This window comes from Somniosus microcephalus, chromosome 4 (assembly GCF_052327205.1).
Source record: "Somniosus microcephalus isolate GS21.2 chromosome 4, FLI_Smic_1.0, whole genome shotgun sequence".
Taxonomy (NCBI): domain Eukaryota; kingdom Metazoa; phylum Chordata; class Chondrichthyes; order Squaliformes; family Somniosidae; genus Somniosus; species Somniosus microcephalus.
The window spans coordinates 57,002,788-57,016,593 of NC_140990.1; the positions used below are offsets into that span (position 1 = coordinate 57,002,788).

The following is a 13,806-nucleotide window of genomic DNA, read 5'->3' on the forward strand; positions in this document are numbered from 1 at the left end:
CGTCCCGCACACTCTGCCCCGTCCCGCACACTCTCCCCCGTCCCGCACACTCTCCCCCGTCCCACACACTCTATCCGCCCCCACACACTCTCCCCCGTACCACGCACTCTCCCCCGTCCCACACACTCTCCCCCATCCCACACACTCTCCCCCGTCCCACACACGCTCCCCCGTCCCACGCACTCTCCCCCGTCCCACACACTCTCCCCCATCCCACACACTCTCCCCTATCCCACACACTCTCCCCCGTCCCACACACTCCCCCCGTCCCGCACACTCTCCGCCGTCCCACACACTCTCCCCCGTCCCACACACTCTCCCCCATCCCACACACCCTCCGCCGTCCCGCACACCCTCCCCCGTCCCACACACTCTCCCCCGTCCCACACACTCTCCGCCGTCCCACACACTCTCCCCGTCCCACGCACTCTCCCCCGTCCCACACACTCTCTCCCGTCCCACACACTCTCCCCGTCCCACACTCTCCCCCGTCCCACACACTCTCCCCCGTCCCACACACTCTCCCCCGTCCCACACACTCTCCCCCGTCCCACACACTCTCCCCGTCCCACACACTCTCCCCCGTCCCACACACTCTCCCCGTCCCACACACTCTCCCCCGTCCCACACACTCTCCCCGTCCCACACACTCTCCCCCGTCCCCCACACCCTCCCCCGTACCACACACTCTCCCCCGTCCCACACACTCTCCCCGTACCACACACTCTCCCCGTCCCACACACTGTCCCCCGTCCACACACTGTCCCCCGTGCGACAAACTCTCCCCCGTCCCACACACTCTCCCCCGTCCCACACACTCTCCCCCGTCCCACACACTCTCCCCGTCCCACACACTCTCCCCCGTCCCACACACTGTCCCCCGTCCCACACACTCTCTCCGTCCCACACACTCTCCCCGTCCCACACACTCCCCCGTCCCACACACTCTCCCCCGTCCCACACACTCTCCCCCGTGCCACACACTCTCCCCGCCCCACACACTCTCCCCCGTCCCATACACTCTCCCCCGTCCCCCACACTCTCCCCCGTCCCACACACTCTCCCCCGTCCCACACACTCTCCCCCGTCCCACACACCCTCCCCCGTCCCACACACTCTCCCCCGTCCCACACACTCTCCCCCGTCCCACACACTCTCCCCGTCCCACACACTCTCCCCCGTCCCACACACTCTCCCCCGTCCCACACACTCTCCCGGGTCCCGCACACTCTCCCCCGTCCCACACACTTTCCCCCGCCCCACACACTCTATCCGCCCCCACACACTCTCCCCCGTCCCACACACCCTCCCCCGTCCCACACACTCTCCCCCGTCCCACACACTCTCCCCCGTCCCACACACTCTCCCCCGTCCCGCACATTCTCCCCCGTCCCACACACTCTCCCCCGTCCCACACACTCTCCCCCGTCCCACACACTCTCCCCCGTCCCACACACTCTCCCCGTCCCACACACTCTCCCCCGTCCCGCACATTCTCCCCCGTCCCACACACTCTCCCCCGTCCCACACACTCTCCCCCGTCCCACACACTCTCCCCCGTCCCGCACACTCTCCCCCGTCCCACACACTCTCCCCGTCCCACACACTCTCCCCCGTCCCACACATTCTCCCCCGTCCCACACACTCTCCACCGTCCCACACACTCTCCCCCGTCCCACACACTCTATCCGCCCCCACACACTCTCCCCCGTCCCACGCACTCTCCCCCGTCCCACGCACTCTCCCCCGTCCCACACACTCTCCCCCGTCCCACACACTCTCCCCCGTCCCACACACTCTCCCCCGTCCCCCACACTCTCCCCCGTCCCACACACTCTCCACCGTCCCACACACTCTATCCGCCCCCACACACTCTCCCCCGTCCCACACACTCTCCACCGTCCCACACACTCTATCCGCCCCCACACACTCTCCCCCGTCCCACGTACTCTCCCCCGTCCCACACACTCTCCCCCGTCCCACGCACTCTCCCCCGTCCCACACACCCTCCCCCGTCCCACACACTCTCCCCCGTCCCACACACTCTCCCCCGTCCCACACACTCTCCCCCGTCCCAAACACTCTCCCGTCCCACACACTCTCCCCCGTCCCACACACTCTCCCCCGTCCCACACACACTCCCCCGTCCCACACACTCTCCCCCGTCCCACACACTCTCCCCCGTCCCACACACTCTCCCCCGTCCCACACACTCTCCCCCGTCCCACACACTCTCCCCCGTCCCGCACACTCTCCGCCGTCCCGCACACTCTCCCCCGTCCCACACTCTCTCCCGTCCCACACACTCTCCCCCGTCCCACACACTCTCCCCGTCCCACACACTCTCCCCCGTCCCCCACACTCTCCCCCGTCCCACAAACTCTCCCCCGTCCCACACACTCTCCCCCGTCCCACACACTCTCCCCCGTCCCACACACACTCCCCCGTCCCACACACTCTCCCCCGTCCCACACACTCTCCCCCGTCCCCCACACCCTGCCCCGTCCCACACACTCACCCCCGTCCCACACACTCTCCCCCGTCCCACACACTCTCCCCCTTCCCACACACTCTCCCCCGTCCCACACACTCTCCCCCGTCCCACACACTCTCCCCCGTCCCACACACTCTCCCCCGTCCCACACACTCTCCCCCGTCCCCACACACTCTGCCCCGTCCCGCACACTCTGCCCCGTCCCGCACACTCTCCCCCGTCCCGCACACTCTCCCCCGTCCCGCACACTCTATCCGCCCCCACACACTCTCCCCCGTCCCACGCACTCTCCCCCGTCCCACACACGCTCCCCCGTCCCATGCACTCTCCCCCGTCCCACGCACTCTCGCTCGTCCCACACACTCTCCCCGTCCCACACACTCTCCCGTCCCACGCACTCTCCCCCGTCCCACACACTCTCCCCCGTCCCACACACTCTCCCCATCCCACGCACTCTCCCCCGTCCCACACACGCTCCCCCGTCCCATGCACTCTCCCCCGTCCCACGCACTCTCGCTCGTCCCACACACTCTCCCCGTCCCACACACTCTCCCCGTCCCACGCACTCTCCCCCGTCCCACACACTCTCCCCGTCCCACACACTCTCCCCGTCCCACGCACTCTCCCCCGTCCCACACACTCTCCCCGTCCCACACACTCTCCCCGTCCCACACACTCTCCCCGTCCCACACACTCTCCCCCGTCCCACACACTCTCCCCGTCCCACACACTCTCCCCGTCCCACACACTCTCCCCGTCCCACACACTCTCCCCGTCCCACACACTCTCCCCCGTCCCACACACTCTCCCCGTCCCACGCACTCTCCCCCGTCCCACACACGCTCCCCCGTCCCATGCACTCTCCCCCGTCCCACACACTCTCGCTCGTCCCACACACTCTCCCCGTCCCACACACTCTCCCCCGTCCCACACACTCCCCCGTCCCACACACTCTCCCCCCGTCCCACACACTCTCCCCCGTCCCACACACTCTCCCCGTCCCACACACTCTCCCCCGTCCCACACACTCTCCCCCGTCCCACACACCCTCCCTCGTCCCACACACCCTCCCCCGTCCCACACACTCTCCCCCGTCCCACACACTCTCCCCCGTCCCACACACTCTCCCCGTCCCACACACTCTCCCCCGTCCCACACACTCTCCCCCGTCCCACACACTCTCCCCCGCCCCGCACTCTCTCCCCCGTCCCACACACTCTTCCCCGTCCCACACACTCTATCCGCCCCCACACACTCTCCCCCGTCCCACACACCATCCCCCGTCCCACAAACTGTCCCCCGTCCCACACACTCTCCCCCGTCCCACACACTCTCCCCGTCCCACACACTCTCCCCCATTCCGCACACTCTCCTCCGTCCCACACACTCTCCCCCGTCCCACGCACTCTCCCCCGTTCCACGCACTCTCCCCCGTCCCACACACTCTCCCCCGTCCCACACTCTCTCGCCCGTCCCACACACTCTCCCCCGTCCCACACACGCTCCCCCGTCCCACACACCCACCCCCATCCCACACACTCTCCCCCGTCCCACACTCCCCCGTCCCCCACACTCTCCCCCGTCCCACACACTCTCCCCCGTCCCACACACTCTCCCCCGTCCCACACACTCTCCCCCGTCCCACACACTCTCCCCCGTCCCAAACACTCTCCCCCGTCCCACACACTCTCCCCCGGCTCACACACTCTCCCCCGTCCCACACACTCTCCCCCGTCCCACACACTCACCCCCGTCCCGCACACTCTCCCCCGTCCCGCACACTCTCCCCCGTCCCGCACACTCTCCCCCGTCCCGCACACTCTCCCCCGTCCCGCACACTCTCCCCCGTTCCGCACACTCCCCCGTCCCGCGCACCCTCCCCCGTCACCCGCACCCTCCCCCGTCCCCCGCACCCTCCCCCGTCCCGCGCACTGTCCCCCGTCCCGCACACTCTCCCCCTTCCCGCACACTCTCCCCCGTCCCGCACACTCTCCCCCGTCCCGCACACTCTCCCCCGTCCCGCACACTCTCCCCGTCCCGCACACTCTCCCCCGTCCCGCACACTCTCCCCCGTCCCACACACTCTCCCCCGTCCCACACACTCTCCCCCGCCCCGCACTCTCTCCCCCGTCCCACACACTCTTCCCCGTCCCACACACTCTATCCGCCCCCACACACTCTCCCCCGTCCCACACACCATCCCCCGTCCCACAAACTGTCCCCCGTCCCACACACTCTCCCCCGTCCCACACACTCTCCCCGTCCCACACACTCTCCCCATTCCGCACACTCTCCCCCGTCCCACACACTCTCCCCCGTCCCACGCACTCTCCCCCGTTCCACGCACTCTCCCCCGTCCCACACACTCTCCCCCGTCCCACACTCTCTCGCCCGTCCCACACACTCTCCCCCGTCCCACACACGCTCCCCCGTCCCACACACCCACCCCCGTCCCACACACTCTCCCCCGTCCCACACACTCTGCCCCGTCCCGCACACTCTCCCCCGTCCCGCACACTCTCCCCCGTCCCGCACACTCTATCCGCCCCCACACACTCTCCCCCGTCCCACGCACTCTCCCCCGTCCCACGCACTCTCCCCCGTCCCACGCACTCTCCCCCGTCCCACACACGCTCCCCCGTCCCATGCACTCTCCCCCGTCCCACACACGCTCCCCCGTCCCACACACCCACCCCCGTCCCACACACTCTCCCCCGTCCCACACACTCTGCCCCGTCCCGCACACTCTCCCCCGTCCCGCACACTCTCCCCCGTCCCGCACACTCTATCCGCCCCCACACACTCTCCCCCGTCCCACGCACTCTCCCCCGTCCCACGCACTCTCCCCCGTCCCACGCACTCTCCCCCGTCCCACACACGCTCCCCCGTCCCATGCACTCTCCCCCGTCCCACGCACTCTCGCTCGTCCCACACACTCTCCCCGTCCCACACACTCTCCCCGTCCCACACACTCTCCCCGTCCCACGCACTCTCCCCCGTCCCACACACTCTCCCCGTCCCACGCACTCTCCCCCGTCCCACACACTCTCCCCCGTCCCACACACCCTCCCTCGTCCCACACACCCTCCCCCGTCCCACACACTCTCCCCCGTCCCACACACTCTCCCCCGTCCCACACACTCTCCCCGTCCCACACACTCTCCCCCGTCCCACACACTCTCCCCCGTCCCACACACTCTCCCCCGCCCCGCACTCTCTCCCCCGTCCCACACACTCTTCCCCGTCCCACACACTCTATCCGCCCCCACACACTCTCCCCCGTCCCACACACCATCCCCCGTCCCACAAACTGTCCCCCGTCCCACACACTCTCCCCCGTCCCACACACTCTCCCCGTCCCACACACTCTCCCCCATGCCGCACACTCTCCCCCGTCCCACACACTGTCCCCCGTCCCACACACTCTCCCCCGTCCCACACACTCTCCCCCGTCCCACGCACTCTCCCCCGTTCCACGCACTCTCCCCCGTCCCACACACTCTCCCCCGTCCCACACTCTCTCGCCCGTCCCACACACTCTCCCCCGTCCCACACACGCTCCCCCGTCCCACACACCCACCCCCATCCCACACACTCTCCCCCGTCCCACACTCCCCCGTCCCCCACACTCTCCCCCGTCCCACACACTCTCCCCCGTCCCACACACTCTCCCCCGTCCCACACACTCTCCCCCGTCCCACACACTCTCCCCCGTCCCAAACACTCTCCCCCGTCCCACACACTCTCCCCCGGCTCACACACTCTCCCCCGTCCCACACACTCTCCCCCGTCCCACACACTCACCCCCGTCCCGCACACTCTCCCCCGTCCCGCACACTCTCCCCCGTCCCGCACACTCTCCCCCGTCCCGCACACTCTCCCCCGTCCCGCACACTCTCCCCCGTCCCGCACACTCCCCCGTCCCGCGCACCCTCCCCCGTCACCCGCACCCTCCCCCGTCCCCCGCACCCTCCCCCGTCCCGCGCACTGTCCCCCGTCCCGCACACTCTCCCCCTTCCCGCACACTCTCCCCCGTCCCACACACTCTCCACCGTCCCACACACTCTATCCGCCCCCACACACTCTCCCCCGTCCCACACACTCTCCACCGTCCCACACACTCTATCCGCCCCCACACACTCTCCCCCATCCCACGCACTCTCCCCCGTCCCACACACTCTCCCCCGTCCCACGCACTCTCCCCCGTCCCACACACCCTCCCCCGTCCCACACACTCTCCCCCGTCCCACACACTCTCCCCCGTCCCACACACTCTCCCCCGTCCCAAACACTCTCCCGTCCCACACACTCTCCCCCGTCCCACACACTCTCCCCCGTCCCACACACACTCCCCCGTCCCACACACTCTCCCCCGTCCCACACACTCTCCCCCGTCCCACACACTCTCCCCCGTCCCACACACTCTCCCCCGTCCCACACACTCTCCCCCGTCCCGCACACTCTCCGCCGTCCCGCACACTCTCCCCCGTCCCACATTCTCTCCCGTCCCACACACTCTCCCCCGTCCCACACACTCTCCCCCGTCCCACACACTCTCCCCGTCCCACACACTCTCCCCCGTCCCCCACACTCTCCCCCGTCCCACAAACTCTCCCCCGTCCCACACACTCTCCCCCGTCCCACACACTCTCCCCCGTCCCACACACACTCCCCCGTCCCACACACTCTCCCCCGTCCCACACACTCTCCCCCGTCCCCCACACCCTGCCCCGTCCCACACACTCACCCCCGTCCCACACACTCTCCCCCGTCCCACACACTCTCCCCCTTCCCACACACTCTCCCCCGTCCCACACACTCTCCCCCGTCCCACACACTCTCCCCCGTCCCACACACTCTCCCCCGTCCCACACACTCTCCCCCGTCCCACACACTCTGCCCCGTCCCGCACACTCTGCCCCGTCCCGCACACTCTCCCCCGTCCCGCACACTCTCCACCGTCCCGCACACTCTATCCGCCCCCACACACTCTCCCCCGTCCCACGCACTCTCCCCCGTCCCACGCACTCTCCCCCGTCCCACGCACTCTCCCCCGTCCCACACACTCTCCCCCGTCCCACGCACTCTCGCTCGTCCCACACACTCTCCCCGTCCCACACACTCTCCCCGTCCCACGCACTCTCCCCCGTCCCACACACTCTCCCCCGTCCCACACACTCTCCCCATCCCACACACTCTCCCCCGTCCCACGCACTCTCCCCCGTCCCACACACGCTCCCCCGTCCCATGCACTCTCCCCCGTCCCACGCACTCTCGCTCGTCCCACACACTCTCCCCGTCCCACACACTCTCCCCGTCCCACGCACTCTCCCCCGTCCCACACACTCTCCCCGTCCCACACACTCTCCCCGTCCCACGCACTCTCCCCCGTCCCACACACTCTCCCCGTCCCACACACTCTCCCCGTCCCACACACTCTCCCCGTCCCACACACTCTCCCCCGTCCCACACACTCTCCCCGTCCCACACACCTCTCCCCGTCCCACACACTCTCCCCGTCCCACACACTCTCCCCGTCCCACACACTCTCCCCGTCCCACACACTCTCCCCCGTCCCACACACTCTCCCCGTCCCACGCACTCTCCCCCGTCCCACACACGCTCCCCCGTCCCACGCACTCTCCCCCGTCCCACACACTCTCGCTCGTCCCACACACTCTCCCCGTCCCACACACTCTCCCCCGTCCCACACACTCCCCCGTCCCACACACTCTCCCCCGTCCCACACACTCTCCCCCGTCCCACACACTCTCCCCGTCCCACACACTCTCCCCCGTCCCACACACTCTCCCCCGTCCCACACACCCTCCCTCGTCCCACACACCCCTCCCCTGTCCCACACACTCTCCCCCGTCCCACACACTCTCCCCCGTCCCACACACTCTCCCCGTCCCACACACTCTCCCCCGTCCCACACACTCTCCCCCGTCCCACACAGTCTCCCCCGCCCCGCACTCTCTCCCCCGTCCCACACACTCTTCCCCCGTCCCACACATTCTATCCGCCCCCACACACTCTCCCCCCGTCCCACACACCATCCCCCGTCCCACAAACTGTCCCCCGTCCCACACACTCTCCCCCGTCCCACACACTCTCCCCGTCCCACACACTCTCCCCCATTCCGCACACTCTCCCCCGTCCCACACACTCTCCCCCGTCCCACGCACTCTCCCCCGTTCCACGCACTCTCCCCCGTCCCACACACTCTCCCCCGTCCCACACTCTCTCGCCCGTCCCACACACTCTCCCCCGTCCCACACACGCTCCCCCGTCCCACACACCCACCCCCATCCCACACACTCTCCCCCGTCCCACACTCCCCCGTCCCCCACACTCTCCCCCGTCCCACACACTCTCCCCCGTCCCACACACTCTCCCCCGTCCCACACACTCTCCCCCGTCCCACACACTCTCCCCCGTCCCAAACACTCTCCCCCGTCCCACACACTCTCCCCCGGCTCACACACTCTCCCCCGTCCCACACACTCTCCCCCGTCCCACACACTCACCCCCGTCCCGCACACTCTCCCCCGTCCCGCACACTCTCCCCCGTCCCGCACACTCTCCCCCGTCCCGCAAACTCTCCCCCGTCCCGCACACTCTCCCCCGTCCCGCACACTCCCCCGTCCCGCGCACCCTCCCCCGTCACCCGCACCCCCCCCCGTCCCCCGCACCCCTCCCCCGTCCCGCGCACTGTCCCCCGTCCCGCACACTCTCCCCCTTCCCGCACACTCTCCCCCGTCCCGCACACTCTCCCCCGTCCCGCACACTCTCCCCCGTCCCGCACACTCTCCCCCGCCCCGCACTCTCTCCCCCGTCCCACACACTCTTCCCCGTCCCACACACTCTATCCGCCCCCACACACTCTCCCCCGTCCCACACACCATCCCCCGTCCCACAAACTGTCCCCCGTCCCACACACTCTCCCCCGTCCCACACACTCTCCCCGTCCCACACACTCTCCCCCATTCCGCACACTCTCCCCCGTCCCACACACTCTCCCCCGTCCCCACGCACTCTCCCCCGTTCCACGCACTCTCCCCCCGTCCCACACACTCTCCCCCGTCCCACACTCTCTCGCCCGTCCCACACACTCTCCCCCGTCCCACACACGCTCCCCCGTCCCACACACCCACCCCCGTCCCACACACTCTCCCCCGTCCCACACACTCTGCCCCGTCCCGCACACTCTCCCCGTCCCGCACACTCTCCCCCGTCCCGCACACTCTATCCGCCCCCACACACTCTCCCCCGTCCCACGCACTCTCCCCCGTCCCACGCACTCTCCCCCGTCCCACGCACTCTCCCCCGTCCCACACACGCTCCCCCCGTCCCATGCACTCTCCCCCGTCCCACGCACTCTCGCTCGTCCCACACACTCTCCCCGTCCCACACACTCTCCCCGTCCCACGCACTCTCCCCCGTCCCACACACTCTCCCCGTCCCACGCACTCTCCCCCGTCCCACACACTCTCCCCCCGTCCCACACACCCTCCCTCGTCCCACACACCCTCCCCCGTCCCACACACTCTCCCCCGTCCCACACACTCTCCCCCGTCCCACACACTCTCCCCGTCCCACACACTCTCCCCCGTCCCACACACTCTCCCCCGTCCCACACACTCTCCCCCGCCCCGCACTCTCTCCCCCGTCCCACACACTCTTCCCCGTCCCACACACTCTATCCGCCCCCACACACTCTCCCCCGTCCCACACACCATCCCCCGTCCCACAAACTGTCCCCCGTCCCACACACTCTCCCCCGTCCCACACACTCTCCCCGTCCCACACACTCTCCCCCATTCCGCACACTCTCCCCCGTCCCACACACTGTCCCCCGTCCCACACACTCTCCCCCGTCCCACACACTCTCCCCCGTCCCACGCACTCTCCCCCGTTCCACGCACTCTCCCCCGTCCCACACACTCTCCCCCGTCCCACACTCTCTCGCCCGTCCCACACACTCTCCCCCGTCCCACACACGCTCCCCCGTCCCACACACCCACCCCCATCCCACACACTCTCCCCCGTCCCACACTCCCCCGTCCCCCACACTCTCCCCCGTCCCACACACTCTCCCCCGTCCCACACACTCTCCCCCGTCCCACACACTCTCCCCCGTCCCACACACTCTCCCCCATCCCAAACACTCTCCCCCGTCCCACACACTCTCCCCCGGCTCACACACTCTCCCCCGTCCCACACACTCTCCCCCGTCCCACACACTCACCCCCCGTCCCGCACACTCTCCCCCGTCCCGCACACTCTCCCCCGTCCCGCACACTCTCCCCCGTCCCGTACACTCTCCCCCGTCCCGCACACTCTCCCCCGTCCCGCACACTCCCCCGTCCCGCGCACCCTCCCCCGTCACCCGCACCCTCCCCCGTCCCCCGCACCCTCCCCCGTCCCGCGCACTGTCCCCCGTCCCGCACACTCTCCCCCTTCCCGCACACTCTCCCCCGTCCCGCACACTCTCCCCCGTCCCGCACACTCTCCCCCGTCCCGCACACTCTCCCCCGTCCCGCACACTCTCCCCGTCCCGCACACTCTCCCCCGTCCCACACACTCTCCCCCGTCCCACACACTCTCCCCCGTCCCACACACTCTCCCCCGCCCCGCACTCTCTCCCCCGTCCCGCACACTCTTCCCCGTCCCACACACTCTATCCGCCCCCACACACTCTCCCCCGTCCCACACACCATCCCCCGTCCCACAAACTGTCCCCCGTCCCACACACTCTCCCCCGTCCCACACACTCTCCCCGTCCCACACACTCTCCCCCATTCCGCACACTCTCCCCCGTCCCACACACTCTCCCCCGTCCCACGCACTCTCCCCCGTTCCACGCACTCTCCCCCGTCCCACACACTCTCCCCCGTCCCACACTCTCTCGCCCGTCCCACACACTCTCCCCCGTCCCACACACGCTCCCCCCGTCCCACACACCCACCCCCATCCCACACACTCTCCCCCGTCCCACACTCCCCCGTCCCCCACACTCTCCCCCGTCCCACACACTCTCCCCCGTCCCACACACTCTCCCCCGTCCCACACACTCTCCCCCGTCCCACACACTCTCCCCCGTCCCAAACACTCTCCCCCGTCCCACACACTCTCCCCCGGCCCACACACTCTCCCCCCATCCCACACACTCTCCCCCGTCCCACACACTCACCCCCGTCCCGCACACTCTCCCCCGTCCCGCACACTCTCCCCCGTCCCGCACACTCTCCCCCCGTCCCGCACACTCTCCCCCGTCCCGCACACTCTCCCCCGTCCCGCACACTCCCCCGTCCCGCGCACCCTCCCCCCGTCACCCGCACCCTCCCCCGTCCCCCGCACCCTCCCCCGTCCCGCGCACTGTCCCCCGTCCCGCACACTCTCCCCCTTCCCGCACACTCTCCCCCGTCCCGCACACTCTCCCCCGTCCCGCACACTCTCCCCCGTCCCGCACACTCTCCCCGTCCCGCACACTCTCCCCCGTCCCGCACACTCTCCCCGTCCCACACACTCTCCCCCGTCCCGCACACTCTCCCCGTCCCTCACACTCTCCCCCTTCCCACACACTCTCCCCGTCCCACACACTCTCCCCCGTCCCACACCCCCTCCCCCGTCCCACACACTCTCCCCCGTCCCACACACTCTCCCCCATCCCACACACTCTCCCCCCGTCCCACACACACTCCCCCGTCCCACACACTCTCCCCCGTCCCACACACTCTCCCCCGTCCCCCACACCCTCCCCCGTACCAGACACTCTCCCCCGTCCCACACACTCTCCCCCGTCCAACACACTCTCCCCGTCCCACACACTCCCCCGTCCCACACACTCTCCCCCGTCCCACACACTCTCCCCCGTCCCACACACTGTCCCCCGTCCCACACACTGTCCCCCGTCCTACACACTCTCCCCCGTCCCACACACTCTCCCCCGTCCCACACACTCTCCCCCGTCCCACACATTCTCCCCGTCCCACACACTCTCCCCCGTCCCACACACTGTCCCCCGTCCCACACACTCTCTCCGTCCCACACACTCTCCCCGTCCCACACACTCCCCCGTCCCACACACTCTCCCCGCCCCACACACTCTCCCCCGTCCCACACACTCTCCCCCGTCCCACGCACTCTCCCCCGTCCCACACACTCTCCCCCGTCCCACGCAATCTCCCCCGTCCTGCACACTCTCCCCCGTCCCGCACACACTCCCCCGTCCCTCGCACTCTCCCCCGTCCCTCCCACTCTCCCCCGTCCCACACACTCTCCCCCGTCCCACACAAGCTCCCCCGTCCCCCGCACTCTCCCCCATCCCACACACTCTCCCCCGTCCCACACACTCTCCCCCGTCCCACACACTCTCTCCCGTCCCACACACTCTCCCCCGTCCCTCACACTCTCCCCCGTCCCACACACTCTCCCCCGTCCCACACACTCTCCCCCGTCCCACACTCTCTCCCGTCCCACACACTCTCCCCCGTCCCACACACTCTCCCCGTCCCACACACTCTCCCCCGTCCCCCACACTCTCCCCCGTCCCACAAACTCTCCCCCGTCCCACACACTCTCCCCGTCCCACACACTCTCCCCCGTCCCACACACACTCCCCCGTCCCACACACTCTCCCCCGTCCCACACACTCTCCCCCGTCCCCCACACCCTGCCCCGTCCCACACACTCACCCCCGTCCCACACACTCTCCCCCGTCCCACACACTCTCCCCCGTCCCACGCACTCTCCCCCGTCCCACACACTCTCCCCCGTCCCACACACTCTCCCCCGTCCCACACACTCTCCCCGTCCCACACACTCTCCCCCATTCCGCACACTCTCCCCCGTCCCACACACTCTCCCCCCGTCCCACGCACTCTCCCCCGTTCCACGCACTCTCCCCCGTCCCACACACTCTCCCCCGTCCCACACTCTCTCGCCCGTCCCACACACTCTCCCCCGTCCCACACACGCTCCCCCGTCCCACACACCCACCCCCATCCCACACACTCTCCCCCGTCCCACACTCCCCCGTCCCCCACACTCTCCCCCGTCCCACACACTCTCCCCCCGTCCCACACACTCTCCCCCGTCCCACACACTCTCCCCCGTCCCACACACTCTCCCCCGTCCCAAACACTCTCCCCCGTCCCTCACACTCTCCCCCCGGCCCACACACTCTCCCCCGTCCCACACACTCTCCCCCGTCCCACACACTCACCCCCGTCCCGCACACTCTCCCCCGTCCCGCACACTCTCCCCCGTCCCGCACACTCTCCCCCGTCCCGCACACTCTCCCCCGT

General features: G+C 69.5%; 1 pseudogene; it reads right to left on the minus strand.

The window, feature by feature from the left end:
* Positions 1–13,806, minus strand: part of LOC147118960 (uncharacterized) — a 208,317-nt pseudogene that overhangs the window by 151,697 nt on the left and 42,814 nt on the right.